Genomic DNA, 17,746 nt, shown 5'->3' on the forward strand with positions numbered 1-17,746 from the left:
GAGGTAGAAATGCGCCGCTAAATATCAAGAATACAAATATTAAGTCATAAGTAGGAAACTGATTTTAAGGTGGAGCACTTTCCAAAAATATACCTGTTTTCTTACCTTCGTTTGAGATATGTATTTTAGGACATGAAATCAAGTAAAATGAACACACTTTGTTGCACCGCTTTGCACATTTTTGTGAGATTAGTACATTTATACCCTTTCTATTGCCTCTTTGACCCTTCTGCCCTTTTCCTTCCATTTCTTTCATGTTTCGTTAAAAAAAATTGACAAGCATAAATGATTTTTCACCAGTGGCGGCGATTGGGTTCCAAAACCGGGGGGGGGGGGCGCTCCCCGATGGCGCAGTCATAGTGTCGTCGCCTTGTAATCAAGGGGCCCCGGGTTCGATACCCGGTGGACGTACAAGTGGTTCGGATCCCACTTTAAACTGTAGGTCCAGTCCCGATTAGCCTTACTGTGCATAAAGTGGACTTAAGACACCAAATCAATCAATCAAAACCGGGGGGGCAAGGTGCCGAAACGGGGGGGGGGGCAAAAACAGTATATTTTTTTGTATATATGGTTTAGCATAGTGCGAAGGCAAAGGTGGCGAAAAGTAGGGAGGGTAACTGCCCCCCTTTCTCCCCCTAATCGCTGCCACTGATTTTCACTCTTATTGAGTGAAGACATAGCTACATAAAATCCTATAGTCTCGTTTTGTAGAGCAGAACGAGAGCTATACAATGATGTAATATAATCATTGCAGCTCCAATAGTTCCCAAGATAATTTAGCAAATCCCGCGAGAGATAACACATACTTTAACAAAACCTATTCGGCAGAACCAGAGTTCTCTATGCGGTCCTCGCGCATTATATACAGAAGGCGCAGAAAAAGAGAACATTGAATAAAGGCATTTTTTATCAACACCTTTTTGAAAACATTTTCAGAACCTTTCCCCACCCTCTTCCCTTTTTCCGACCATAATTTTGCACCTTAAAATCCTTTCCCTAGTCATAAAGAAACGAACGAATCGTACTGAAAGAAACTTTGTTCTTAACCCTGATGAAACCAATTTGTTTCCGTTTTGTTTTACTTTAGGGGTGTTCGGTTTAAAGTTGTTAGAATTTCTGCGTCCATTTTGATTTTACGTGTGTGCATACAACGGTAATTGTTCAAGGAAAACTTAGAAAACTGCTCTATGACAGGACTGTGTCACTTTAAAATTGCATTGCAATAATGTTTATAAACGTTCACCAAAGATGGCATCAGCGAAGTGAAATTTCATTTACAGAAACAGAATGTGGAACCTCTTTACTTTTACATATTGTGCTACCAGAAAAGTAATGATACTTTTTTAAAATAGTTTGATATTGTAGCATTGAAATCGATGTGCCATAACAGATAAGTATACTTAGTGGAACTTTGTTAGAAGAGGGGAGTAGCTGGGGTGCTTATTACACCACCTCCACTCTGGAACAGATTTAGAATGTGTGTGAATGTGCCTCAACGCTGTTTGGGTAAAAATTTACTATCCTTCGGACACCTCTAATATTTTCGTTTCGTCCATTTTTGACATTCGCACTTATGTATCTGCTTCGCGGAACATTCCTGAAGGTGTAGAGCATCTAGAAATTGCAAAATAAGCGAAAACAAGGCGTTAGTTTTCGGAATTGAAACTGTCGATTTTCGCTTTTTTTTTTTGTTTCACAACCAAATATATATATATATATATATATTCCTGATACTACCACGACACCAAATTTTAACTATGTTTGCCTAACCTAATCGAACTAACCTAACCACGCGCCAATGGTTCGTGGGGCTAGCGTTAATGGCTCGTGGGGCTAGCGCCAATGGTTCGTGGGTCTAGCGCCAATGGTTCGTGGGGCTAGCTTCAATGGTTCGTGGGGCTAGCGTGAATGGTTCGTGGGGCTGGCGTCAATGGTTCGTGGGGCTAGCGCGAATGGTTCGCAATTATTTCCAATTTCTAGATCCTGATACTAACACGACAACAAATTTTAACTATGTTTGCCTAACCTAACCGAACTAACCTAACCACGCGCCAATGGTTCGTGGGGCTAGCGACACGCCATCCTTCTAACTCTCGTTTCATCCTTCTAAATCCTTAAAACACCTTCCCGATGTTCGACAATGCTACAGGAACGTATTACGGTAAGTAGTTTCTTCTGTAAAAATAAATAAATGTGTCCGAAGGATAGTAAACTAGTACCGGAAACAAGTCTCTGTGACGCGAGACGGTTCCACCAATGAAGACCCGAGGGAGACAGGAATTGCGTGGAGTGGGGGAAAGCGACTGCAGTTAGCAGCCTTCACAGCAGCGTGTACTGCTTCGCTCTGGCCAATAGATTTCCCTCGCTTCTCTGACGTTATGCGCTGCCTTGCTCCACAGTTAGCTGGGACGGAGTTATAGCTACCATTTGATAGATAAGGACGGTAAACTTTCCGTATCCGGAAAAGGGATTTCTTAAAATGTATAGGAGAAATTACTTACCGAATGCAGTTTCTTTAGACTTGTGGAAGTTCGGAGAAATGTTTTCTCGCATCGTTCATTGAATTTTGCCGGTAAATCATGTATTTTTCGATATAAATGTGAAACCGATGCACGAAAGCTGTTGCATCCATTTCCTTCCAGCCGGATGTTGCCTGTGTGTGATGACGTAATCCCAGTCAGTGTTTCCAAACACGTGTTTTTGTAACTGAAGAAGGTACGTTTCCGCAAATGGTTTGTAGGGCTGTGTGTCAATGGTTCGTGGGGCTATGCGAGAATGGTGTGTGGCGCTACGCATTTTTTTTCTAAACAAATTTTTAACTAATCTAGCGTAAACGTGACCCAACCTAACCTAACCTTACCGGAAATGGTTCGTGGGGCTACGTAAGTATTTTTGGGTGGAGTGGGGTGGAAACACTGCATGCCGACTACAGTAGTGAAACTGTGACCGCCATTTAGCGTGTTACCGAAGGGGAAAAGAAATTAACAAAACTTACTTCATACGTCGAAAATATAGATTAATTCCGTGAAAAAAAGCAAAATGCCACGTTCAGCAATGTTTCTCAATGCAGAATACTTAAGTAGGAATTTCGAAAGTGACATAAATAGCGAGTTTCAGGCGTTTTCCGGATACGGATAGTTTACCGATAAGGACATTCGGTTATTTCAGTTCAGGTTGGTTACTATGTGGTAATTAGTAACAATTGCCTTGTAATTAGGGGGTCCCGGGTTCGATACCCGGTGGAGGCACATAGTGGTTCGGATCCCACTTTAAACTGTAGGTCCAGTCCCAGCCCCTTACTGTTCATAAAGTGGACTTAAAACACCAACTCAATCAATCAATCTAAAATACGTATATGCAACTGAATAGCTACCAAAGAATTGTTAACATAATAGTAACCACAATCGGTGTAACAAAGCACCTGATAGAGTGTTAAAAGATCTCAATACGGAGCTGGTGAAACCTCGTTAGAAAATGCAAATCTTTGCATGATTTGTGAGGAATGTGTCATACGAACCTTGACGGTTATTTTTAGCTTGCAGAGGTGAGTAACAGCGAAGTAATGGATGCTTTTGTGTGGTATACGGCAAAGATAATGGTAAGCAAATTGTCCACCGCTATTTTCATTACTTATTTATTCTACAACTTGTGTTGTTTTAAGGAATGAAACTATGTTGGTTCGAAGCAGGCATTGTTCTCTGCTAATTGACGTCTTTATATCAATTCATTTTCCTCACACTGTGTAATTCAGACGGAATGAAAATGGTAGTGGTGGACAATTCGCCTACTGTTTCTTTCGCCGTTGGGTGTACATTTTATCACATCATGACGTCGTTGTCAACTCCGTGTGATATGTTCCGCGACATGTCGGGAATTACGTATTATGCATTGAAGTTGAATTGCTGTTTGTAAATGTGTTTGCTTTTGTAGTTCGTGACTTAAGTAAGAATGGGGAACAAATTGGAAAGAAAATAGAAAATTGCATGTGGTTACGTTGTGTTTCAGTATAAAAGGGATTATCGTATGTGGTGCTAACAGGTGGCAGCACTGGTCTTGTGTCAGTAACCTTGCCGAGGCACGACTTCTGGTGTTGGTGTTATCTTTCTCGCAGCTGAATTTCGTGCGTGAGCATGATAGAACTCATGGGCATCCGTAGGGGAGGACCAGGGGGCACTTACCTCCTGAGATTTCTGAAAAATAATGTATTCGAATGGTGAAATTGTAGAGATAATTTATAAGAAAAAGATTTGTTTTCGTGACATAAGTTACAGCATCTATTATTATTAAAGTAGGGTTACATTTAAGCTTACAGTCTATTTTACACTGATTATCTCACTATAAAAATAAGCTTTTTATCCTACATGAATTAATGTTATGTATACAGTTATGCAAATTGTATATAGATACACAGAATTAGGATATTACAAATGTATGAAATTTAAAGAAAACAGTAGTAGTAGTAATAGTAATGTAATAATAATAATAACAAAAAACAATAGAAATATTATTTTTTTTTTTAATAATAACAGTTTCTGTGACTCTGCCCCCCTTGAAAAATCCTCCAAGCGCCCTTGATTGAACTGCAAACGATTCTATGTTTAGTTTCAGTTTACGAGTGTTAGATTTAGAGAACTTCCGCGTGATTTTTCTGTTGTGTGTGCATACAACGATATTTTTTCAAAGAAATCTTAGAAAAGTGCTCTGAGATACGAGTGTGGCTGTGTTTGTAGTACATCATTTCTATGCCACTTACCACATTTCACCTCTGCAACCACACAGCGGAAAATGTATATTTTCAAGGTATGTGTGTATAGTCCTTGACTATGGTTTTTCTTTTAGATATGATCGGTTTTATTTATATACAAATTTGAGACTAAAGAGTGTTCGACACTGATTTTTGACGTTTTTGTCAGGTTACGAGTGAGAGATTTCGTGGCGTTACCATTTACACGTTGTTTGTTTTTAGTTGGTTTTTTTTTTCGCTTTTAGTATGTGCATGCAACCGGATTTTGCGGGCAAAAAACGGTGAAAGTATTCTGGGATATGGGAAATTTCCCTCACGTGGGTGGCATTTCTAGACCAAATATCTGTCATTTTTTGTTTCCGCGCCTTGAAATGAAATTTAATTCACATAAAACATCAAAATCTATGGATTAAAAAAAATCAACGTATTTTTGGAGGGCATGCATTCGGCCTCCCCGAAAGCTTTTCAAAGGTAATGAAAAATATTTGCACCTTCACTAAAAATGATTGAAATAGCTTGCCTAAACACAAATTACCAAAAGTTTGGTTAATATAAATTAACTCAAATTTAGTAACAAGAAAATTAATGTCTGTAAATGTGATTAAACTATTGAAACAGGTTGTTATCTACACATGTTTTCATTTCATGGTTTCGGTCTCTAAACATGTATTGTATTTAGTTTTGTCTTGTGTTAACATATAAACCAATCTACTTTTCCGATTCCCATATAGTTCCCGAACTAAAACTACAGAGGGAAGTTTTTCTCTCGCGGAAGTGAGCACAGAAGCACCGTTAACATTCGTTAAATGCTCATTCCATGTCAAATCAACCAATAAATAAAATATTCTTGAACCATTAAGATTCAGATTTTTTAGATATTTTGTTTATTATATTATAAATTTTCATGAAGACTTCAACATCAACCACTCAGCTTATAGTTATGGTTTTAACATGGAAGTCAACAAAGTTCACACACATTACAATACAAACAAAAAGATAATTTCCATAGGAACCCATTCCCGTCCCATTATGAAATTTTGCACACAAATAGTCAATTGATGTATATAAAACATACTCGCGTACTGTCGACGTGGCCTCTGGCCACGTCTTGTACGCTCGCATGCGTGACCTTCGGCCACGTTGTGATCGCAATAATGTTTTAGATGGGGTTCCTCAATGATCTTAATGACTTTGAAAATGTCTGCATGTTGTATTGGATGATGGGGAACATGTGTACAAGTTCGCTAATTTGAAAAGTTTAGAAAGTAACTTTATGTGTGTACGGGCTCTAATAAGGTACAAATATTCAAACTATTATTGTCTATTTTCTTAATAATGAACTGAGTAAGTAATAACCGTTTCAAGATCAGTAGTTGGATGTGTTTACTACCTTGCCTCTGTAATAAATTCTGATGCTCGCATTTTGAAATTCGAAGAGTCTAGCATAATTCCCTTACAGTAGTTTTCGGGGTGAAAATAAACATTCTTTAAGTTCCCTAGCAACGTCCGTTTCCATGGACAACAACAGGCACGGCAAGCTCTAAGGAATTGCATGTCATTCTACCCCCTAAACATTTAGTTAAAACAAGCACGATGCAGATATTTACGCATTGAGTATAACAATATATACGTAATTGTATCTGGGCTGAAACTCCTTATTACGTAGATGTCACCCTTGTTTCAGGCACCTTTTCAAAGTCATGAGTTCATTCATCTGTGTGCTAATGATCTGTGAGAAATATAATGTAGCTAGACAATTAAGAATAGAAGGAAACAATGTGTGCTGCAAAAAATGGCCGTGGCAACGGTTGCTAAGGACGTGAAAAAAGAGCATTTTCACCCTTAAGGAAGGGCCGATTGAGCGATTTTTGAATTTTCTCGGTCATTTGGGACGATTTCATGGAGGGTCGTAATCGGGTGTTTTTCGCCTCCGGGGCTTCCTTCATGGAGAACATTTATGTCAGTGAGTGGTGGGATTGGGGCTATATATATATTGGATAATTAAAGAAAAATTAAAATCAGTGCTTTGTAGATTTTCAAAAATTTATTTTGGGGTTTTTGAAAAATTACAAAATTCAAATATCACAGTCATGTTGAGTTTCAAATTAAAACCATTAAAAGCATAAGAGAATTACACCAATGTGAGCTTTCTAGGTTAAATAGTTTTTGATCTACATTTGTTTAAAGATTTCAAAATGTCAAATTTTCGTGGTTTTTTTTTTTTTTTTTTTTTTTTTTTTTTTTTTTTGTAAGTCAATAACTCAAACTAAGAGTCAAAACAATCGGAAATTTGGCAGTTTTTGTCAACTTTACTGGTAGGCACTGCACCACAAATGATCTGTTGGTTGATTTGACATGGAACGACACTAAAGTGAAATTTTGAGAGTAAGATATCAGTTCGGGAGGACCGAAATGTTGATTTTTCAGGTTTTAGTTTGTCTTCGTGGAAATACACATTTAGTGTGGTTTTGATCGGTGTTGAAATGGGAATTTAATTTGTTGGAAGAATCAGTTTTCCCGTGTGGCCACCACACTACTGCCCTGTTTTGTTTCGTATTCTGCATTCCTCGCATGTGACTGTGTCAGTGCAACCAGCTAGCAAACCATTACTAGCGTGACATCGCGCTGCAAGATTGAGTCCAAACAAATTTATTTATGCTTTTAATACTTTAGTAGAACATATGTTGTTTCTCTTCATTATTACAACTCAGAAGAATGTTAGTAAGAATTTTCTTTAAAATGGACAGTAACATTATGGGGGGGGAAGCGACAAGGTGAACTTTTCACTGATTTGAATTTTGTTATTTAGCGTTGCTTTTCTGCCACTTTTGGCTAATTGTGTCAATGAGAATGATTGATGATATGATCAAATTCATGAAGGGGCAGTGACAAGTAATGTCCAATAACCAGGTTGGTATTAAAACCGTACGTCGTAACGGTTGATCTTTTCACTCAAATACCAAAATCTCGTTCAAATCCTGGAAGCTGCTTTCTAGCAGTCGGCGAAACCATGGCACCTCAAACCACAGCTAGCTGCAGCTGTGGGGGTTTCTGCACTTTGTTATATCTGTCTCATGAACCAACAGTCCGATTTGACTAAAACTTGAGGATATCGAAAGATAATTTGTTTTGTCTTTCTGTTCCATATAATTGTAACACTTCAACTGTTATAACTTTAAACTTAAAAATCCAACAGAAAATAAGAAAGACGCAGGAAATGAATCAAGGCCTGGGAAGTTTAATATTAAGAAGACTATCGCCTTGAATCAAAATTTAACTTATTCTATTGTTTTGAACTAATTTTGTGCAATTTTGCACCATTTTTTAAAAAAAACGTTCCCCCCAAACTAATCCATGAAATTCAAACTTTAGAATGGAACTGCAGTTTAATGACAATGTTACCTTCCGATTTTAACGAGGTAATGTCTCCTAGATTTGAGCAATCTTCAAAAAGTTTTCCACTTGCAACAAACACGAAGAAATTCTGCGTTCAAAATTCAGAATTTAAAATTGTAATCTTCGTTAATTTCCATCTCACTTGTGCATCTCTAACTGAATTCAGAGGGTAAGGATGAATGATGATGTGATGAAAATACGTAATGAGACAAACACATAGTGTCACACAAACATCCATGCTTTTCTTTGTCGGGATTCGAACCTAGGACACCTTACTTCGTACTGCATTACGGAAACCACTCTGTCCCAGAGGTGGTCAAATTGATGCATAATGTACTATGTTTCACTGTTAACGTACTGGTTATATCTGTCGACTTGTAATCGGATCATACTTTAAACTGCATTAAAGGCAGCGCCAGAAAGTTTCGATCGGATGGACAGAACCTGTATATTTTATGTTCTGGTGGGCAAGTAGAATGTCAGATATTATATCAGTTCTCTTTCTATCTTTATTTCTCTCCTCTTACCTCTTTTTTCGACGTATCTTTAATCAGTAAAAAGTTATGACTGAATTCTTGTACCAATTTGCTCCTTTTCGAGGCGTTAGAAAAATGCCTTAAAATTTGTTTAGCGCATCGGTAATGCATCGAGATCAAAGTGACGTCTAGGGAAAGAAGTTCGCATGCCATTGCACACGATTTTAATCGAATACATTCATGAAGAGCTGCGCATTATAAATGGTTGTCGCGAACAATTTACAGTGTGACGCTCCCATTGAATTAAAAGTCCTTCATTTTTAGGCTGGACAAATTATCGTATTCAATGAACTTCTCAATTATTCTACATTGTTGGGAAAAATTGAGAATAGAAGAATCTTTGATTCAATAAAAATTATAGTTTAATTTCTATTCCTAAACCTACATCAAGAAAATCATTTTACCACCGCTACGAGACACACATACGAAGTATTTCAGAATATGAACCTAAATTTAAACTTTTTAGCTTTAAGTTGCATGTGTGTGTGCCAAACTGAAATAAATATGAAGTATACGTATAATAGGAATGCTTTGTTGAAAGATGGCCTGTACACGGTAGTAGTTGAACTTTATATAACAGGAATAATATCTTAAGTAGAATAGATTATAAGGCTATCAACCATAAATTGAAGATATGATTTGAAAATTAGCTTAGGTATGTGTTGTTTAAAAATTATGAAATGAAGCTTAAAAAATTATATTATGGACCTCGCCGATAGCGTAGTGGTAATGGTACGGGTACGATCATTGGTAGATGCACATAGTGGCACCTATTTGTGATAAAATGAACTTAAAAAGACTTTGACAAAAAATAATGCAAATTCATTATAAGAACAACAACACGAAGGGAAATATGTAATTGCGATTGTGTAGTGTAAGGTGATTTCGTTGTTGATTTGTTGTTTTAAGTCCACTTTATGCACAGTAAGGCTAATCGGGACTGGACCTACAGTTTAAAGTGGGATCCGAACCACTTGTGCCTCCACAGGGTATCCATCCCGGGACCCCTTGATTGCAAGGCGACAACACTACCACTGCGCCATCGGGGAGGCCCCGTAGTGTAAGGTGACTCAAGACTATTTTAATGATTGTTAGGTATCAGTGCTCCACCATCACTTCATCCTATCCATGTACGGAGTTAGTAAAGAAGACATCTTGGATGTTATTTATGTTGAGAGAGGTACGTGACAATGGTTTTTTTACTTATTATTATATGCTTTTCTTCACTGTGACTGTGGTAAGCTACTGGACTTGTTTTAAAGAGGATTCTAGAGTTGGGTTCAACGATGGCGCAAATGCATCGCTTTAAATGGAGACGATGTTGAGTAGCTGGTTTGTATAGAGGAAGAGTCACTCCAATTACATGTGCAATTTTAACGTACTACATCAGTTAATAAAGAGGTTATGACCACTTTTGCATTACTTTCGGTACGACCCACGTACTTCATACGGCCACTCAGAAATTTGGACTGATTTGAATCCGTTGGACTTTGCATTCTTGGGGTATCAGAAATCCCTTCTCTACAGTGTGACGTGTAATCATACACGTCGCCATGAATTAGCTGAAGTGCACACATTTCGGCCTACACATACACAAACATGGCGACGATCTTTTCTTTTATTTTATCTACAACTTCTGTTTTTCTCACTACAAATTGCAATACTCCACTATAGTGATGGAACTCGAGTGCTCTATGCCTTGTCCACTTCCTCCTAAAGGAAACGGGACGGGACACCGAGGGCGGAACACCTAGCCTCTGGGGTGGAGCAAACGACGAAACAATACAAACTAAAATGGTCTTCAACCATCAACTCACCCTCTCTCGGTGGCTGGTTCAGGAGCCTAATCATACCTTTAAAAACAAACTATATTAAATAGAGCACTCGAGCCATACAAATCCTCAATTTCTTAGATTCTGGTACCACAGAATCCGGTACTTGCAGCCATACCAAACTACAATAAACTGCAAACACTTTCATACAGAATCTCCATCTCACGAGGAAATAATTGTGTACTGTAATACTGTGTCCATACACTATTTTATGTAATCATTTCATGTATGTAGTAATGTTATTTTCTTGTATACTTTCAAATATTGTAATGGGAAATTTAATAAAGTGGTAGAGCAAAACAACAACGGGGGAACCGTAATTCGAGCAAAAGACGTCCCAGTTTATTCACAGAGGCACTGGGACAAAGCGTATGCCCTCGAATGCATACGGGTGGAGGTTTGGTAACATTCGGGGGTTCCCCCCTTATTGTACAGTGTGAAGATTAGTGATCTGGCCTATATACCTACAAGAGCGAGAATAAATGCAATAGCTCCATATTGCGTTTCCATCCTTGTCGTTATGCATACTGAACAAACGCTCATTTGGTCTCGGTTACGGAACTTGATAGCAATTTATATAAAAGTAACGATAATACATTCAAATACTGAAGTTCTAAAATAAAATGTAAAGTGTACATGTGGAAAATTATATTTGTTCATATTTACTTGAAATACATGGGAGAAGTGTAGAATTTGGGGGAAAGGAAAATTATCCTCTCATACCTCTATAAGTGTCCTTGTTTTCTTGCTGTTGCTAAATGAATGTCTGAAATGTAAAGTATGCATGTAAGAAAATTCAAATGAATAAATTTCAATGTAGGGGTCCTGAAGTTCTAATTATAGTAAAATTGTTCCTTTCAGGTCCGATTGCTTCCGTGCCAAGTAGTGACGGATGATCAACAAGTTCCTGACCAAATCCTGAAGGACTGCACAGTTCATCTTTTCACAAGACGTTTGGAAATCTTCTACAATAGCGGATATGGGATCCCAGCCTGTGATAAAGGAAGTGCAATGCTCAAACTTATGCAGTGTTAGTTCAGTGTTGACAACCATAACATAAAAAACTTTGAAGCACTGAAACTTTTCAACAGTGTCATGTCCACCTATTGCAGTCTAAGGCACGGGATCCATTATGAACGATCAGCACGGTACAGAACAGGAAATCGAACGGCAAGTAGACCACGAGTTCCTGTCTGTACACTTCGCTTCAGCTTGTACACGAGCCTAGCTGCCGGAATGCCTCCCCGAGAATTAAAACCATTCGTATAGAACGGCCAGTATGGCTTAGAGATCGTGTTTGCGTACTGAAGAGAAACCTTTACAGAAGCCATGAAAGAGTGCCCATTTCTCTGTAGCACCTCCGAGCAAAGTTTGCTATATTCTTTCCTCTTCATGAAGGAGCCACGGCGAAACGTGCTGACCGTTCATAACGAGTTTCGTGATTAACAAGAAATCTTAAAAATAAGATTGGCGGTGGAGAAAAACAACTTTTTTAGGGAACTAAGAAGCAAGACAAAAAACTAGTGTGACGTCATATCATCTTCAGATATCTCTGCATTTACTGGAACTTCAAGACAAAACTAATCTAAATGTTAACTATGTTAACATTAAATAAAGACTCAGCTAAACATTAGAGACTCGTCTAAACACTGGTCTAAGGACTAGTTTAAAAGAAAAAACACTGGTCTAAATACTTGTCTAAAAACTTAACACTAATTAAACTAAAAACTGGTCTAAACATAAAAACACTTTTCTAAAAATCAAGCACTGGCCTAAACATTAAACACTAATTTAAAGACTAAATACTGATCCAAAAACAAAACTGGCCCAAACATTAAACACGAGTTAAAAAAATTAACACTAATCACCAGTTGAATAAAGCCGTGGCAAAGGCGTTTTACTTCTGAAAGCATGCTATAAAAATTCCTGATTTTTTTTGTTTTTTTAAAAAAAAGAATGTAAGTATATGGGTTAGGACAACATTTAGCAGGTTGCAGTTTTCTACATCAAATGAAGAATTGGAAAGATGAACAGCTGAAGACAGGAGATGGTAGCCACAACGACCCGAAGTTTTATACATGCAGGTAAGTTCGATTGTCAAATCCTTTGCATTTCGTTGAAAATCGAACTTGATGGAATTTATTTTTGGGCATGTTGAGTTGAAAGAAAAGTCAGGGTTTAAATTTGCGTTCATAATTTCTGACATAGTTTTCATTTTGTAAGTGTTGCAACATTTATTGTTTGTGGGAAATTTAGTGTCAAAAAACTAAAAATTGAGGGAGGAGGGAAGAATTCGAAAGTTGGTATGGAGAGTGTTATTACTGTACGGTCCTTGGGATTACTGTGTTACCTTAACTATTAATATGTGGACGCCCACAAGGAAGGTCTAGGGAATTCCCCCGCCTCTGCAATATAAAATGTTTACTTATTTTTATTATTTCTTATATATGGATTCCTTTACCAGCTTGCTGCTTTTTTGGTTTTGTTTTTGTTTCCTATGCCTTAGATTCTATGTCTCCTGGCTTAATCTCTTCCTTGTTGATTATATCTTTTACTTCCTTTCCGTTTCTATTTTCTCCTATATTCTCTCTCTATAACCCCCTCCCTTTAGTTCCTACTTATTTCTTTCTCTCGAGCTGCTTCTCTCTCCATCTTGTTCATATTTCTTTTACAACTTTTTCTCTTCGATATTGTCCTTCATCCTCTTTTCCCCTCTTTCGGTATTTTCTCTAATGTCTCTCTCTCCCGATTCTTCTATTTAATATTTTTTCTATCCAGTTCTTTCTTTCGAAAACTCTGTCTTGTTCTTCCGCATTCTTTCTCTGTCATCCACTTACTCGCTGTTATCTTCTCACTATATTTCTTTGTCACTCGCCCGGGAGGGGGAAAGAAGGGAGTTGTCAACCCAGGCGCAGAGATAAAAAAGATTTTGTAAAGACTAAATTTCGCGGTGCTGCATGAACGTATTGGCACCCTAATAAAATGATATTGCCAGTTTACAAATAAGTAAATAAATTCTCTTATACTAGATAGAATATACAAACACATACATTGCATAATTTCCCAACTTGTGTTAACACGTCAAGGGTTTTCTTTGTAATACTAATTACTGTGGTTCATTTTCAGTACAACACATTTATTTTCTTTGTATTAACCATGCTACTGTGTCATTAAAAATTTAACAATTGCAGTTAATAAAATGTATTTTTGCGGTGCGATCTTTATAATTCATTGTGCTCATAAGTACATGTGTTTTCATGCAGTATGTGTAATAAAAGCTACAGAAGGCTTGGTTACATTATTTATGAATCCCCCAAAAATCAAAATACTTCCTGTGTTTATTAGATCTATAGCATATATCCTTGACGAAACTTATTTTTCAATACGCTTTGAACGGGAGAGAACTGTTAAAAATAATATTAATTCAAAACTATTGTACTTCCTGATATGTGCACGTAAGCTAACTCTGGCAATGGTATGGCTAACGGCAAAGAGAATAGTAGACAAAATAATTTGCAATCAATCACTAGATTCAAACACACTAATGTAAATCCTGTGTTTTAATAAATTGAATTCCGTTGCGAAACACACGTCCTCTGCTTATTGAGGTTTTTATTGCATGATCATCACATTGTGGAAAACATTATCTTGAACTCAAGTTGGGTCTAGATTTTGTTTTAAGTTCACTTTATGCACAGATGGGCTAATTAGGACTAAACCTATAGTTTAAATTTAATCCGAACCGCTATGTGCCTCCACCGGGTAACGAACCCAAAGTGAGGAAGTTTCTGTAGCCTATATAATATAATTCCATGTATTGGTGTTTCTAGGTAACAAAACAGACACAAGACTGGTTCTAAATTGTTTGTGTTTACATCGTACATTACACACCAATGAAAATAGTTCATTATCTTGGTTACGGTTCGATAGCCAAGGATGTGAAATACAAAAAAAAAATTATCTATTTCATATTTATTTAATACTTTATTTTAAATAATACAATGAATAAGGGTAATATAAACTTTATACTGTAAAATTTTTAAGCTATTTCCTTTATGATTTGGTTTAGATGACAATTTTCAGCACAACCACCACAAGGTCATAATCTTGTACAGGGTCAACGAAGTTAGTAGTAATAAGTTTTGTTTTATAAAGCGTATATTGATACACATGTAGATTGAATTGCATCTTCCGCAACTATGCTGTATAAAGAAACAAATTGGAGTACTTGTTGAGGTGAGTGTACGCTTTGAATATAATTTATATATGTTGCGCGAAAATCGCTAGAAGCCTATTACACAAAAAAATAAGTTTTAAAAATTAATTAATGAAATAAAAAATATTCTATCAGAAATAAAAAGTAAAAACAAAAAAGTTGCATTATATTTTTATCTAGTCCAGCATAAAGAGAATGACCGATTTCAGCCTCTGTGAAAGAAAGTGGCGCCATCAATTAGCGAAACTCATAACTATTTGCAGAGTACATGTGCCAAGTGGCGCCATCTATTAACGAAACTTAGAACTATATGCAGAGTAAATTTTTCAAGTGGCGCCATCTATTAGCAAACGACGGAACTAAAGCCCGGGCAAGTGAACGCATACGCCATCTAGTAGCAAACGCCTGAACTAACCGAGAAGAAAAATTTAAAATACCCTCTCTACCTCAGGTCAGTAAGGAAGCTACACCGAACCCCAAGCCCTGGCCCCATCCCTCGAAGGGATCTTGACTTTCGTATGTGATGGTGACTCTGTGTAGGTGGTTGCGGACTTCTGCGAGCCCCTGAGGGACTGCCCCATAAGGCGTGTTTGGCCCGGAATCTCAACTTTCCTGGAGGAGATTTGAACGTACGAACTTCAGATTGTGAAGCCACAGTCTTACGGACTGAGCTATCAAGGATTCGTATTGGAGTATGCTTGGAACTTCTATTTCCCGCAACAAGCAGCTACTTTACAAAATAGTAATTACTTTTTCCTTTTGATCCCGCAGGAAAAAAATCGAGAGTGTGATGAAGATGTGATTAACAATTAAAAATAACGTAGAAATTTTCAGCGAAAAATGCAGGCTCGACCAGGACTCGAACCCGGGTCTCTGGCATACCGTGCCATTGCTCTAACCACTGAGCTACCGAGCCGGCCTTGCCTCACCTGATCTTTCGCTATCGCTGTTTTACCTGCGTGGAATCGTCTCTGCCAGTGCTAACAGCGATAGCGAAAGATCAGGTGAAGTCAGGCCGGCTCAGTGGTTAGAGAAATGGCACGGTATGCCAGAGACCCGGGTTCGAGTCCTGGCCGAGCCTGAATTTTTCGCTGAAAACTTCTACGTAGTACAACTCCTGTGTGTGCCTAATCTACAATAATTAAAAATAAGTTATCAAATAAATAGATATTCACATAGGAACACAGGCGAAATAAAAAAAGATGCATTTCTACTGAAACCACAATGTCCAGTTGGCGTCTTGGTGCAGTATTTTCTTTGCTTAGTAATTATAGGTAACAGTAGTAGTAAATTATGTGTTTTTTTTAAAAAAAAAATACACATTCGTTGAATAGTATGAGCACATGTTTAACATAGCAGTTACATATAACATCTTCATTTAGTGTATTGGAGTCGAGTAATTATTTAAAAATCACAGATGCCAATATTAAACTTTTGCCGGAAATTTGTAATTAAAATTTTGGAAATTATACATTTGAAACAAAGTTTAATTTTTAAAAATGTAAGTTATTATTTTTTAAAAAAGGATAAGACCACAAAACGGAGCCTCTGTATCAGTATCATGTTTGTTTGCTGCATTATAGCTTCGCGGAGGAACGAAATCTACTAGCATAGAGTAATTATAGACTTTTCTGTGCCACTGTGTTTCTAGTAGAGACGTTGTGATTCATTTGAAAACTGTTTACTTCTGTCTGGAATGATACAAATGTTGGCAATATAAAAGAAGAATTGTATTATTAATTTACTACAAAGTTAAATATAGAAAATTACGTAATTTCTTAAAAATGTAAATTTGAGTTCGGAGTTGGTAGTTTTTAAATGGAGAGCAAACGGTATATGTGACAATAAGGGTTGTATTAAATAATTCTGCTTCTTCGATGAGTCATTCATTTGTACTATTAGGTTATCCGCGGCGGGAAAGTGAGAGAAATACCGAAATGGGCACGCACATGCCTTGGTTTTCATGAAAAGGTATCGTCTCAGCCAGGAGTAGTCACAGGTAGTGTCTAGGGGGCCACTTCCCCTCTCCGAAATAAGGAAATATTACATAATTAATTTCACCTTCTCTTTTATTTGTCTTTTCTTGTATCTTTTTTTATTATTAAGGTTTCTATATTCATTAATATTCTGTTTGCTCCCTTATTTCTCTGATTTTCTTTTTTCTTTCGCTTTCTTTATGTTCTTTTCGATACCCTTTTCATCCCTCCCCCTCTCTCTCTCTCCATTACTTCTATCTCTCTCTTTTCTCTGTCCGTTACTTATTTCTATACTTTTACCCCTCTCCGTGTCTATCTTCGTTATTTCTCTTCGTTTCTCCTCCTTATTTTTCTCTCCCATCTATGTGTGTGTCTAGTTTTATTATTTCACTTTATTTCTCCCCATTACTTGATTCTATACATCTCTCTTCCCCTTTTATCTTTCTTTGTCTTGCTTGTTTCCCTTTCACGGTTATTGTCTTCCTTCTTCCGTATGTCTACCTTCATTATTTTGCATTTCTTCTTCTTCTCTCCCTCTCGCTTCTTCATTTATTTTTTTCTCTCCTTTTCGCGGTCTTGCTTTTTTAATATCTTCCTCCCGCTAACCGTAGCTTACTTATTTATCTTTCTTCCCTCTTTTCGCTCTGTCTTGCTTCTTCATCTCTCTCTTTTATTTCGCTCACATTTAGTAGCTTTGGAATAGGAGAGTAAACAGTATGTGTGGCAATTAGGATTGTATTAAGTAATACGGTTTCTTTGAATAAGTAAAAAAAATACCCAATTTATTTACTCTGAAGATATTGAGAGAGAGAGAAGAAGGAAGCAAAGAAATAAGCGGAATAAAAGAGAGAGAGAGAGAGATTTATCAAAAAAGCAGCATTATTTAATATTTATTTGTATATAACAATTTGTAACCTACAGTACATATGTGGTTAGGTTAATATGGCCAAGTTTAGATCTTTTGGCATTTGTTTTTGGCGTTTGTTGCAAACTGGGTATGCCCGCACCAGACTCCAGGACAGACAGAGATGTTTAATAGTAATAGA

The 17,746-nt window shown here is 37.2% G+C and overlaps 1 non-coding gene across 1 annotated transcript; it reads right to left on the reverse strand.

The window, feature by feature from the left end:
• Positions 1-15,568: 15,568 nt before the first annotated feature.
• On the reverse strand, positions 15,569-15,640 carry TRNAT-GGU (transfer RNA threonine (anticodon GGU)). The gene has a single exon. It is a non-coding gene; the product is annotated as a tRNA-Thr (tRNA).
• Positions 15,641-17,746: the final 2,106 nt, after the last annotated feature.

Source organism: Lepisma saccharinum, chromosome 5 (genome assembly GCF_977018435.1).
Source record: "Lepisma saccharinum chromosome 5, izLepSacc3.1, whole genome shotgun sequence".
Classification (NCBI taxonomy): Eukaryota; Metazoa; Arthropoda; class Insecta; order Zygentoma; family Lepismatidae; genus Lepisma; species Lepisma saccharinum.